Source organism: Lycorma delicatula, chromosome 3 (genome assembly GCF_047948215.1).
Source record: "Lycorma delicatula isolate Av1 chromosome 3, ASM4794821v1, whole genome shotgun sequence".
NCBI classification, from domain to species: domain Eukaryota; kingdom Metazoa; phylum Arthropoda; class Insecta; order Hemiptera; family Fulgoridae; genus Lycorma; species Lycorma delicatula.
Window position 1 is genome coordinate 186,638,326 of NC_134457.1, and position 13,961 is coordinate 186,652,286.

At 30.1% G+C, this 13,961-nt stretch overlaps 1 protein-coding gene across 2 annotated transcripts in view; it reads right to left on the reverse strand.

The window, feature by feature from the left end:
* LOC142322289 (tubulin alpha chain, testis-specific-like) overlaps positions 1-13,961 on the reverse strand; it is a 126,362-nt gene that overhangs the window by 11,754 nt on the left and 100,647 nt on the right. The window lies entirely within an intron of this gene.

A 13,961-nucleotide genomic window follows, 5' to 3' on the forward strand; every position in this document is an offset into this window, starting at 1 on the left:
TGTTAAGATTAAAATTTAAACAAATTAAGAAGTTATTCAAGTATGTTTTTTCATTATTTTATTTATTTATTTTTTTTGTAATGATAATGTATACTTTATAGGTAGTTAAAAGATCATCGAATGCAATTCATTCTTAGTTCGTTAGCAGTACCAGTGTCGACTGTCCTTTCAATCAAACAGGTCTTCGACCTCTGAGGAAAATAGCTATTTAACACAAAGAAAATGCAGGTGGTACTAATTTTCCAACCATTACAGAAATCTTCTGTGTAATTCAGCCTACTACTCATATTATCACTCCATCAATCATTTTTTTTTTTAATTCGCAAAATTGTATCGGTACTTGTTTGTAATGGGACGGCAATCTATTTTATACTACTTACTAGAGCTTTTAAAAATTCACAACAAAGGATTTTCATTATCAGAACTTGATTGAGAATCCTTCAAACGTGAAATGATATTGTTGTCAAACAAAGTATTTACACTGCACATTATAAATCAATGAACCCTTTTTTATAATAAAAATAGAGTTTACTTACAGTAAAGTAATGTTCTTAAAAATTAATTAATTATTGAAAAAAATAAATAGATTATATAAATTCTAATTTAAATTTTCCTTTATATCTTTTAGCTAACGGTTGTTTCCCTTATTAATGACTTAGGTTAATTAATTTGTACCGGCTAAAGTTATTTTAACATTATAAAACAGTTTTACCAGTACCAAGTATTGGAGTTAATGTTATACAGATTAACAAGTAGGAAAGGAACTAATAACCTATCTAACGCGATTTTGAATGCTACTTGGCTGTATAGCAGATATAATATCATTAAAAAGTTCAAAATAGTCTGCTACCTATTATATACTTTCATATATAAACTGTGTTTTGAATTTATCGTAGTAATGAATATGATTATATCAAATTTCAAGTGTTAAAAATTTCATAATATATATATATATATATATATATATATATATATATATATATATCAGGTCCTCTAAAAAGTATTGAACCTTTGGAGGTCAAAATTGAGAGTACATATATTGTTATTGGAAAATAACATTATGAAACCATATATGCACCATTTTTTCAATGACCTGCTATTTTTCTGGAAACAACATAATCCCGTCACTATATAATTTCTGATGTTTCTGGTCAAAAGCCTGTGACAAGTGGTTTTCACAAGCCTCTTTTGAAACTAAATTAACACCAACCAGGGAGTTCTGCAGAGACCGAAACAAATGATAGTCTGACAGTGCTAGGTTCGGGCTAAACGGTGGGTACATAAACACCTCCTAGTCAAATTATCTCAATTTCTGACGGGTTTTTAAAGATGCATGCGGTCGGCGTTATCAGTGTGGTTTACGACACCCTTTATATTGACCAGTTCAGACAGTTTCTTTTGAATTGCTAGCTGCAATCGACCTAATTGTCGCCACAGTACAGGTCTGAATCTATCTTTCTGTTTGGCGGCAGTAACTTGTGAAGCACGATGCCCCTTCCAACCCAACCAAACGCACAGTATAACCTTCCTGGACGGCAGTGTGGGTTTGCCACAGACTGAGGAGCTTTTCCTCGCTTCGACCACGATCTTCTTCGCACATTGTTGTCGTAGGTTATCTGCTTTTCATCACTCGTTATCAACCGTTTCAGAAATGGCTCCATTTCGTTACGTTTCAGTAGAGATTCGATCGGGTAGATTTTTCTGAGTCAGATCATGCGGCACCCAAACGTCGAGCTCCTTTTTGTAGCCAGCTTTCTCCAAATTGGTTAACCTTGTTTGTTGGTGGATATTTAGGTTATTGGCGATGTCTTGACTGCTTATATGCCGGCCTACCCCGACTTTTGCCAGAATACGCTAACGCTATTTCGTACGCAAAAGGCTCAGTACGTTTTAGACTACCTATTATAATATATATATATATATATATATTTGTAATTACTACTGCATTTTTGTAATTTTTTTTGTCTTCAGTCATTTGACTGGTTTGATGCAGCTCTCCAAGATTCCCTATCTAGTGCTAGTCGTTTCATTTCAGTATACCCTCTACATCCTACATCCCCAACAATTTGTTTTACATACTCCAAACGTGGCCTGCCTACACAATTTTTCCCTTCTACCTGTCCTTCCAATATTAAAGCGACTATTCCAGGATGCCTTAGTATGTGGCCTATAAGTCTGTCTCTTCTTTTAACTATATTTTTCCAAATGCTTCTTTCTTCATCTATTTGCCACAATACCTCTTCATTTGTCACTTTATCCACCCATCTGGTTTTTAACATTCTCCTATAGCACCACATTTCAAAAGCTTCTAATCTTTTCTTCTCAGATACTCCGATTGTCCAAGTTTCACTTCCATATAAAGTGACACTCCAAACATACACTTTCAAAAATCTTTTCCTGACATTTAAATTAATTTTTGATGTAAACAAATTATATTTCTTACTGAAGGCTCGTTTAGCTTGTGCTATTCGGCATTTTATATCGTTCCTGCTTCGTCCATCTTTAGTAATTTTACTTCCCAAATAACAAAATTCTTCTACCTCCATAATCTTTTCTCCTCCTATTTTCACATTCAGCTGGTCCAGGTCCATCTTTGTTATTTCTACTACATTTCATTACTTTTGTTTTGTTCTTGTTTATTTTCATGCGATAGTTCTTGCGTAGGACTTCATCTATGCCGTTCATTGTTTCTTCTAAATCCTTTTTACTCTCGGCTAGAATTACTATATCATCAGCAAATCGTAGCATCTTTATCTTTTCACCTTATACTGTTACTCCGAATCTAAATTGTTCTTTAACATCATTAACTGCTAGTTCCATGTAAAGATTAAAAAGTAACGGAGATAGGGAACATCCTTGTCGGACTCCCTTTCTTATTAGGGCTTCTTTCTTATGTTCTTCAATTGTTATTGTTGCTGTTTGGTTCCTGTACATGTTAGCAATTGTTCTTCTATCTCTGTATTTGAACCCTAATTTTTTTAAAATGCTGAACATTTTATTCCAGTCTACGTTATCGAAAGCCTTTTCTCGGTCTATAAACGCCAAGTATGTTGGTTTGTTTTTCTTTAATCTTCCTTCTACTATTAATCTGAGGCCTAAAATTGCTTCCCTTGTCCCTATACTTTTCCTGAAACCAAATTGGTCTTCTCCTAACACTTCTTCCACTCTCCTCTCAATTCTTCTGTATAAAATTCTAGTTAAGATTTTGATGCATGACTAGTTAAACTAATTGTTCTGTATTCTTCACATTTTTCTGCCCCTGCTTTCTTTGGTATCATAACTATAACACTTTTTTTGAAGTCTGATGGAAATTCCCCATTTTCATAAATATTACACACCAGTTTGTATAATCTATCAATCGCTTCCTCACCTGCACTGCGCAGTAATTCTACAGGTATTCCGTCTATTCCAGGAGCCTTTCTGCCATTTAAATCTTTTAATGCTCTCTTAAATTCAGATCTCAGTATTGTTTCTCCCATTTCATCCTCCTCAACTTCCTCTTCTTCCTCTATAACACCATTTTCTAATTCATTTCCTCCGTATAACTCTTCAATATATTCCACTCATCTATCGACTTTACCTTTCGTATTATATATTGGTGTACCATCTTTGTTTAACACATTATTAGATTTTAATTTATGTACCCCAAAATTTTCCTTAACTTTCCTGTATGCTCCGTCTATTTTACCAATGTTCATTTCTCTTTCCACTTCTGAACACTTTTCTTTAATCCACTTTTCTTTCGCCAGTTTGCACTTCCTATTTATAGCATTTCTTAATTGCCGATAGTTCCTTTTACTTTCTTCATCATTAGCATTCTTATATTTTCTACGTTCATCCATCAGCTGCAATATATCGTCTGAAACCCAAGGTTTTCTACCGGTTCTCTTTATTCCGCCTAAGTTTGCTTCTGCTGATTTAAGAATTTCCTTTTTAACATTCTCCCATTCTTCTTCTACATTTTCTACCTTATCTTTTTTACTCAGACCTCTTGCGATGTCCTCCTCAAAAATCTTCTTTACCTCCTCTTCCTCAAGCTTCTCTAAATTCCACCGATTCATCTGACACCTTTTCTTCAGGTTTTTAAACCCCAATCTACATTTCATTATCACCAAATTATGGTCGCTATCAATGTCTGCTCCAGGGTAAGTTTTGCAGTCAACGAGTTGATTTCTAAATCTTTGCTTAACCATGATATAATCTATCTGATACCTTCCAGTATCGCCTGGCTTTTTCCAAGTGTAAATTCTTCTATTATGATTTTTAAATTGGGTGTTGGCAATTACTAAATTATACTTCGTGCAAAATTCTATAAGTCGGTCCCCTCTTTCATTCCTTTTGCCCAGCCCATATTCACCCACTATATTTCCTTCCTTGCCTTTTCCAATGCTTGCATTCCAATCTCTAACTATTATTAAATTTTCATCTTCTTTTACATTTTTACGTGTTTAATTGCTTCATCAATCTCTTCGTATACACACTCTACCTCATCATCATCATGGGCGCTTGTAGGCATATAGACGTTAACAATCGTTGTCGGTTTAGGTTTTGATTTTATCCTTATTACAATGATTCTATCGCTATGCGTTTTGAAATACTCCACTCTCCTCCCTATCTTCTTGTTCATCACGAAACCTACTCCTGCCTGCCCATTATTTGACGCTGAGTTAATTACTCTAAAACCACCTTGATTTTTGTAATATTTTTGTAATAAGAAATATAAAAGGTTTCTTAATCTTTCTTAAATTAATAACGCTTAAGTTAAACTTCAAAATTTACTTCAATTATGAGCATAATTAATTAACAGATCATATTTAATAAATTATTTTTTACAAAATATTGAGTATTATTTTATTAACTATTTGATCGCCAGACCTGATGAAGGAGTTACGCTACTAAAACTAAAACTGTACCAAAACTAAATTTAAAAATTTGCTCTTAATTTAAAAAAGTATTTTCTCAAAACCTAAAAGAATTATCGTATTGATTTTTATAATTTTTAATTCAGAAAATTCGATTTAACAAAGTAATAAAATTTTTCTTACCAATACTTATGACTGAATTATTTTATATAAAAAAAATATATATTACTTGACCGAAATGGAAAGTTGTTTTCTACTGAGTTACCACTTTAGTAAAAAGTTTATTGTGATTCAAAAATAGATCGTTTAAATTATCGTTTGATAATTTAAAGAATAATATTACGAAAGTGGAAATCTAACAGTAGGTTAACGAATTATGACGGATAGTAAAAATGGTTTCAGTGATGCGATCTAATCGGAATTGATAGTTAAACGTTAAATATTGCATCTGATCTCATCGGATCAATCATTCAAAGGATTCAGAATAAGAATCCGATTTCTTTTGCACTGTTATATTTTTTATTGTTAATATTTTTTTAATCTTAAGTTCCATGAAATAATTATACAAATTAGTTTTAAGGGTTTTTAAAAAGATATTTTTAAAGTTTAAGGGTTGATTTCTTCTTTTTTTTAAATAGATAAAGACGTTGGAAGGAAACTAAAATTGATTTCAGAAGAAGTTCCAGGATTATGTTGATAGTTATAAAAATCAAATTATAAAATGTCGGGAAAAATCAGATTTCAGTCGAGATAAACAGCTTTGTAAATTATTAGTTGCATAATAATATTTTATGTTGTTGTTAAAGCAACTATCTAAAAGAGTGGATTTCCTAATGTATTTCTATAAACAAAAAATTTAGTTTTTGTAAAAAATTAAAAACTTTCTCTGAAATTCTTCTATCGAAAAGACATTTCTGATCATTATCGCAACGTTTAGAGTAAGAAAAATTTGTTATCTTAAACAGTTCTTTTTTTAGCTGGTGAGTACAGAACAAGTTAATTTTTCCTTTGTTTTTTTGCTTGATGATCTCGCCACGTAAGCTTCGTGAAGCTTGTCTGTGGAATATGGAAATAGATTTTTTTAACGCATGAAAGATGTCATGCCTGACCGGGTTTCGAACCAGGGACCTCCAGATGAAAGGCCGAGACGCTACGACTTCGCCACGGAGATCGGCAACTTTATTAATAACTAATACTTAGTTATTCAAAGGAAATAAGAAAAAAGTGTTGAATTACATCTTAACGTCTGAAATTTATGTAATCATTAGTGTATTGTTAAATAACTGCGAATAATATTCTACCTGCTTTAATATATAGTTTTAGATGGCAGAAAAGTCTTTGGATTGCAGATAATTTTGTTTCCCGTTAGGATAAAAAAAAAATTTTACGTTATAAACTTTATTATATTTTCGGAATTATTGTAAGACCAAAAAAATAAACTTTAATCTACTTGTAACTTATGTTGAACTAAAAATACCCTGTTTTAAACAAACTCGGGCATTAAAAATGTTAAATGATAATGCAATAGAGAAATTATGATAATTGATTTTATTAATATAATTTTATTCAGTTTGTAATAAAAGATAAAAAGAGAATAAAAAAGTATTTGTAGGTAATTATTTTTTTTAGTTTATGAGTACAATTAGTAAATTTAAATTAGTGAGTGCGGATTGATAATTAACGCTCTATTATATGGAAGTACAGAGAGGTTGAAATGTCTTAAAAATTAGTTATATTACATGCATTATGAACTACTATTTGGTAGGTCTGAACTATTTACGATCAAAAGGTAATACATCTAGTTCCGTATTAAAAATTTTAGGGCGTAAAATTTAAAAGTATTCAAAATAAAATAACTTATTCAACGATTCGGCTTGAAATTTTATGCATACGAGCGCACCAATCGTAACTGGTTGGCCAGACGGTATATACGTAGTTGGTACGCTGAACTAGATCTGTTAGTTTCAAGTTCAATTTCAGGCAAAAATAAAAACTCCTTACGCAACAAGTCAAATAAGCTTCCTGTAATAGTTTCAAAGAGTTGAATACAAAGAATTCTGGGTCGATTTGTCCAGAATTTCTAGTTGTTAATATAAATTTTGTTACATATGGGTAAAGTACTTCCTGCATTTTAGTTATTTAACAAACATATGAATTCAGAAAATCGGAAGGAAATCAATATTAGAAGCAATTCACAAACACGTAATATTAATATAAATTTTTAATTAGAGGTATATATTCTTGTCGTTAATATAGCCGCAAACACATCCTTTGTTTTTAAGATTAATCTTTCCTGGGATTTTTATATAACCGCAAACATATCACATTTCTGTTTGACCGCAAATGTCACGGAAAATATCTGTTAGATAACTTTGCTAGCCGATGCTATAAATGAAAAGCCGTACTTAACAACCGAGGTTGAAAACTTGAAAAAAGTAGAATATTTTTATTTTTTTTTGGCTTTCGTTTTTATGCAACCGATTTTTAAAAACTGAAATAATTTAACCATAAAACAAATTTTTAATGATTTGACAGTCGTAATGGTCATTAATTACATATTTAAACCGTATTTTCTATAATAAAAATATGTTTAGAAATCGTTATTATCGACTTTTCAAGAATAATTATTACTTTCGGTCGCATGATGGAAATGGGGGGTGAATTTCTTTACGTTTTGAGGTATGAGGACTATGAAAATACCGTTCACTTAAACTGGGGTTTCCTTATATATATAATTCTGTGGCTCGAAAATGTCCAAACTAAATAAATTTCATTGAAATTTACATTTACTGTATTAGTATATCTAAAGTTTTGCATGTGAAAATTTTATGAAGATTGGTTGAGTTGTTCTTGAGTCATTTTTATTTAAGGTCGAAAAAATTTGAGCGGGGCAAGTTAGAAGCGTGGTTCTTTATAATGCTGCAAGTTGGAATGTTGATGTTTCTTTATCTACAATATCTATTGGCAGCAATATTAAACCAAAAATATATATATTAAAATCAAATTGAATAAAGAAAAAGTCGGTCTTCTTGCTCAGAATTGCGCAAGAAGTTTTGTTTATTCTAAAGTTTTTTCTCTATTAAATACTGAAACTGCATCAGTTTGTTTTATTTTCCTCTATATTTAGATGTAATTGAGAATTGCTCACCGATTTTTCTCATAGTTAAATTGTAATTGAATGTTCCCATATAAAAAATAATTTTATTAATAAGAAGCAACATAATCTTAAACAAAAAAAAAATATTATTATTATTATTATTATTATTACTAGAAGTTATGGTACTGAAGTTCTGATGATATTAAAATAATATCAATTCACGATTTTAATGAAAACTGACTTCTACTTATACGTAACTATAGAATTGTTATTTTACATATTGCTGTTAGAAGTTAAAAGAAGCTGTTTTATCTGTTAAACTGAAAAAAAAAAAATGCTGCAAAGTTTGCAATTATTTTAACAAAATAAAATTTATTATAATGTAGCAATAAGTTGTAGATAACTGGGCTGTAGCGGAAAATATATTTATATTGCAGTGAATATAAAAAAATTATAATGACAATGAGCAAGTTTGATTCAGTATAAATAGGAAATTAGATAACTTCTCATTTATTTGCGGTTTGTCAGTAGATAACTATATAAAATCGATAAAACTATGAATAAGCGTTCATTTTATGTTTGTTGCACATGAACATTTTACACGCTAAGGGTAGAATGAATTTTATTTTTATATTTTCATTTAAATTCATAAAAACATTTTTATGAATACATTTTTCGTTTTGTACTTAAACCTTGGCCTCATTATATGCACCCTTGTCAAAATACACAGATTCGCGCACGCGCGTACTGGAGTAAATAAGTAAATATTTCATTTGCACACATAAATATGTAAGGAAAAAATCGGTGCTTAACATAATGTCATGCAGTTAGTCCTAATATGACCTTTATTGATAACCGCCAAATTAAAACTAAACTAATTTTTTTTCTTAATAGCAATGCATAGCATGCACTTTGATATTTTTCTTTTCTTTCATGCGAACAGTAACAGAACCGATCAAGAATACATTTTTTAAAGATCGTACTCCTACTGACTGATACATAATAACATACTCCAAATCTCATACCGTATAGATATGATTACAGTTACAGTAAAGGCGGTTAATTTATACCGTGAAAAGGTATTTTAACGGAAATATTTTTAAAGAACCGTACATTTTTTATACTTTCTTGAAAAAAGTGATTACTAATAATTCTCCTAAGATTAGATGATGACTGTTCATAAAAAAATGAAATAAAACTAAGAAAATTACATTAATCGGTATCAGAAAGGATTACGAATTGTTTTTCTTAAAATAACATGAAATGCTAATAATTTCATTCAAATAAAATTTAAAAAAAAACTGAACAATATATGTAAATAAAAGTGCATAGCATCAACACAACTGACGAATAATATACTGTAAAGAGAAATTTTCCGAGTAAAATCAATACACAGGAATATTCTATACTGCGTTTTAATAAAATTTTATAACCATCAAACAATAGAATTATGAGAGTTTATTAGATTTAATTTTAAATGAAAATGCAGTTCAAACAAAAATGAAATTACATATCGTAATTCAATTTTCTTTAAAATAATGTCGGTACAAAAGGGTAAATTTGTATTAGTACATCTAAAATAAAATCATCAATGCTTTAGGGTTGCATACAATTTAATATTGGAACAACAATATTATTTATACATAGCCTGTAGAAGATAAAAGGCGTAGTGATGAATTCGGAGGGTGGTCTCTCCTCCAATTAAAAAAACAGATTTTCGAGTCACTCAAAATTACGATTTAAAAAAACTGATACGTTTATTAAACGTGTTGCTTAAAAAAACGGAGGTAGTTCATACTTTAACCCGTATGTTATTAAGTAGATTTCATAAGAAAGCTACCTATTGTAATGGGTACCATGATTCGATTTCCGGAAAATTTCGACATATCTTCGCGTTTCACAACCCCCAGACCCCAAAATCACCGTCAGTCCAAAAGGTTTATATGTACATTTATATATATTTCACTTTCTTATGGACATGATAACTGCCGTAATTTTGTGCCAATCACTTTCAAATTGATACATAAAATATAACTAAAAATCTCGGTCGAGCTCGTTAATGGGCAAAATCGGACCGTGGGGATGGAAATGGAAGGCCTTTTTCGGAAAAAAAACAAAATATCGCTTTAACTTTCTTACTAAGTAAAATATCGAATTCGTTTAAAGTTCCTACTATTCTTTGGATAAGGGCAAACGGGTGGAAAAATGGGTTCAAAGACAAAAAAAAATCATAACCCCTTTTGTACTTTCAAATCATCGTCTCGACATCATTTTTGACATTTTACATTTAAACATGTATTTAAATAAAACCTTCTGAAAACATTGTCTTTTTTTATCAGTATAAAGAGACAAACCTAGAACCTCCCACTAATCCTCAAATAGGTGTGTGGTTAAGCAGTTCAGGAAGAAACATAAGGAAGTCTTAATAAATTTAGCAATAGCTTGTAGTCAAATGAGAAAACGTAGTGTCCGTAAAACATGGAAAGTAATGTTTGATATGAGCTCGTACAATCCGAGTTCGCCTACCCCTATTTTGCACCGGTAAAATCTACCTCCGCTTTCGGTGTGCCGAAAGGAATTTTTTTCTTAAGTGAACTTTACTTTTTAATAAAGGATATTCTATTAATGGGTATTTTTGTAAGAATTTGTTTTCTTTCTACTGAGCGTTCTTTACTTCCAAAAAAAGAACTGCAAAAATGCAGTATTCTGAATAATAACTAATTAATCTTTATTTTCAGGTGGGATTTTCAAGTAAGCATGAACTATTAGAAGTTAGTTCTGTGCAGCTGAAAACGATACCACACTGCTTATCTTCTTTTTTAGAACACTTTGACCACAAAAATACTTTAAATAAAACTGTCATGTCTATAATTTCTTTTCATTTTCTCTGAACTTGGGAAATCATTAATAAAATAGAATTGTACATGTTACACGTAATTACAAGAAATTTAATTATTCTTTATCGATAAAACCATAACTTAAAAAATAAAATTCTGTTTTACAGTTTAATTTTTAAAGAAAACGTATTGAGGAAGGAATTTCAATTTAAACATTAAAATCGAATGTCAAAAACTGGCTTTCGTACTCACTCAAAATTGCCAGTCGTATAATAATATACGACCTATATCTGAACAGTTTACACATTTAAGATGTCTTCTAACCCGATCACATGTTTTGAATTCAACAATCTATCTAGATCGGAACGACTGAACGCAAATTTGTTTTCTAATCAGTAATTGGCTATCAGTGTCTCCTTAAAGCACCTATTTGCACATCGTTTAATTCAGTGGGAGATCTTTTTCCGGAGATTGATTTGAAAATCTCAGATTCTTTTAATTTAAAATCCAATAAATTCAAAATTTCTAAAATGATATCTAGATTTCACAAAACCTTTTCTATAAATTGCTCGGAAAACCCTTTGTCACATTGTGTTTAATACAAAGTTTAATTAATTTAGCCGATTTGTTTTCGTATCAAGCAAAAATTGCTAATACTAATTGAATTTAATCTCGATTGATAATTTGAATGAAATCTGATCTGCTTCAACTTAGGTAGTGAATATTACAGAAGGTTTTTACCCTTGGAACTAAATATTTCTCTTTTACTACCTCAGGATATATATTTTATCAAACATTAAAAGGCCAAAAATTAGTCCCATAAAATTTTGAAGGAAAATATTTTGGCACTTTGAACAGAGTTCCAATTTTACTTTTGAGGTTTACAGAGTTCATATTTCAAGAATTTTGTACCATAATTTGCCACACTTCAATAAAAAAGAACAAAAATTAAAGAAAATCTAATTTTCTTAAAACGTATTTCTTGAAACTTCGATCCTAGTACTCCATTACTATAAAATGAATAATATCCATTTCAGCAAAACATTTCAAAAAATTAAATTATTATCATTTCACAAAATTTATTAGCAATAATTTTTATTTTTATGATTTTCAGAATGTTTAAAAAAATTTTTAAAGTACAGAAATTACTTTCATTTAAATTAAGTTTTCTGGGTGATGTATAATCTTATCAAGAAACTTCTTTATTAATGTAGGGATTCTGCACGTCTGTATTCCATTATTCTTTTTAATATATCTTGATTTACTAAACTTTTTTTTTGTACTGCGTCATTAGTTTACCAAAATAATATGAATTATTTTTAACACGAAAAGGTAACTTAGTTTTTCGATCGATTGATAGAAAATAATCTTCGTAGGTTACCATCCACCATAAATAATCAATCATCCGTTTCAAGATAATATGACTGTGATCGAATTTCATGTGATCTGAATCCTACAACGACAATATGTCATTGAGATTTTTGGATGTAATCGAATTGTATTCCGCGTATAATGGTTCTGACAACAAAACTGAGAAAAAGTAAAACGATAAATTAAAAATGAAGAAAATAAACAGAAATAGATAAATCGTAAAAATTAAAAACTAAATCGGTAACCGATGTTGATTAGTCGTCTGTAAAGTACAGTAAATATTATGAATAGCAGATCGTTTCTTCGCTCGCATTAACTGCCTTTAAAAAAAAAAAAAACAAAAAACAAAAGGCAGTTAGAAATATAACCTTCTCTTTCACACAGATTTTACGACGAGTTGTATTTTAGCAATCTCTTTAGGATAAGTGAAATGAAATGAGAGTATCATTTAATTCAAAGTCCAAAAAATCCTGATGTCGCATTTTTAACTGACGTTCAACAAATAAAGCACAACGATGTCAGAATATTCACATCAATTTAGCATCATTATGCTTTTATTTGAATTTCAATCTGGATCGTTCAGTATAAGCAAATAGTTGATCAGTCATGATACTATCCACTATTCCAACAAGTACGATGCTAAATTAAGTTGAATGATAAATTCATACACCGGTTTATACATTCAATTCTGGTAAATGTTTCTTGTTACCTTATAAATCAGTTGCTATCTGAATATTGACAATAATCAGGCGCTACAATACTTAATTTGCGAATGCAAATAGCTGATTAAATTACGTTTTTTAATATTTGACTAAAAAGGACAACTTATGTTCAAAACAGCAAATACATTTTGTTGAAAATAACATGTGAAATCTTTTCTCTTATAATAAATGTTTTAGGGATATCAAACAGCTACAAAATAAAATTAAGGAAGCGATTTTGTTTAAAGTACGCGCAGTAGATGAAAATTCTTATTTGTATTGGAGGTTAGCGTTTTAATACCAATGCATTACGTTATCGTTACATTAAATTTGCTTCTATTTTTATAATGGAGGTCTCATTTGGTTTTTCGTGACTGTAACAAGGTAAAGTAATATTTTTACATTAACCTTTTTCAGAACAAATTTCTTTTTTTTGCATATGATTACCCATTAATTTTAATAATATTACAAAAATGAAACGAATCCTTGCGTAAAATGATCGTTCCATTCTACACATAGTTTTTCCTTTTTTATTTATTGTGGAAAAACATATTAATAAAAAAAATTATCAAATAAATTGATAATATTATCAAATACAATGAAGTACGTTTATTATAAATTTGGTAAGAATCATATTAATTTATTTAAAATTTGTTGTATGATTTATTATTCTTTTTTTATTATTTTACAAAAAAAAAATGTTTTTCTACGGCTGTTTTCTAACTTTGAATTACGCCGCTGGGACCTGTATCACGATGAGGGTCATTATGATACAATTTTTTTTTGTTTAACCTCCGGATTTTTTTTGTTTAATGCCGTGTCTGACCGGGTTTCGAACCCGGGACCTCCAGATGAAAGGCCGAGACGCTACCACTGGCGCCACGGAGGTCGGCATGATGCAATGGCTGAACCGATCAAAAGCCTACTCTTTTCAACTTCTGACCAACCAGAAGATGGTATTGTTTAACGTATCAGTTGTTCTTTTACTTTGATTTTAATTCGATTTAGTAGTTAACATGTAAAGTTTTTTTTTTGTTTTTTTTGTTTAACCTCGGGGGCCGCAGTTAAGCATTACTGTACAGAGGATGAGATG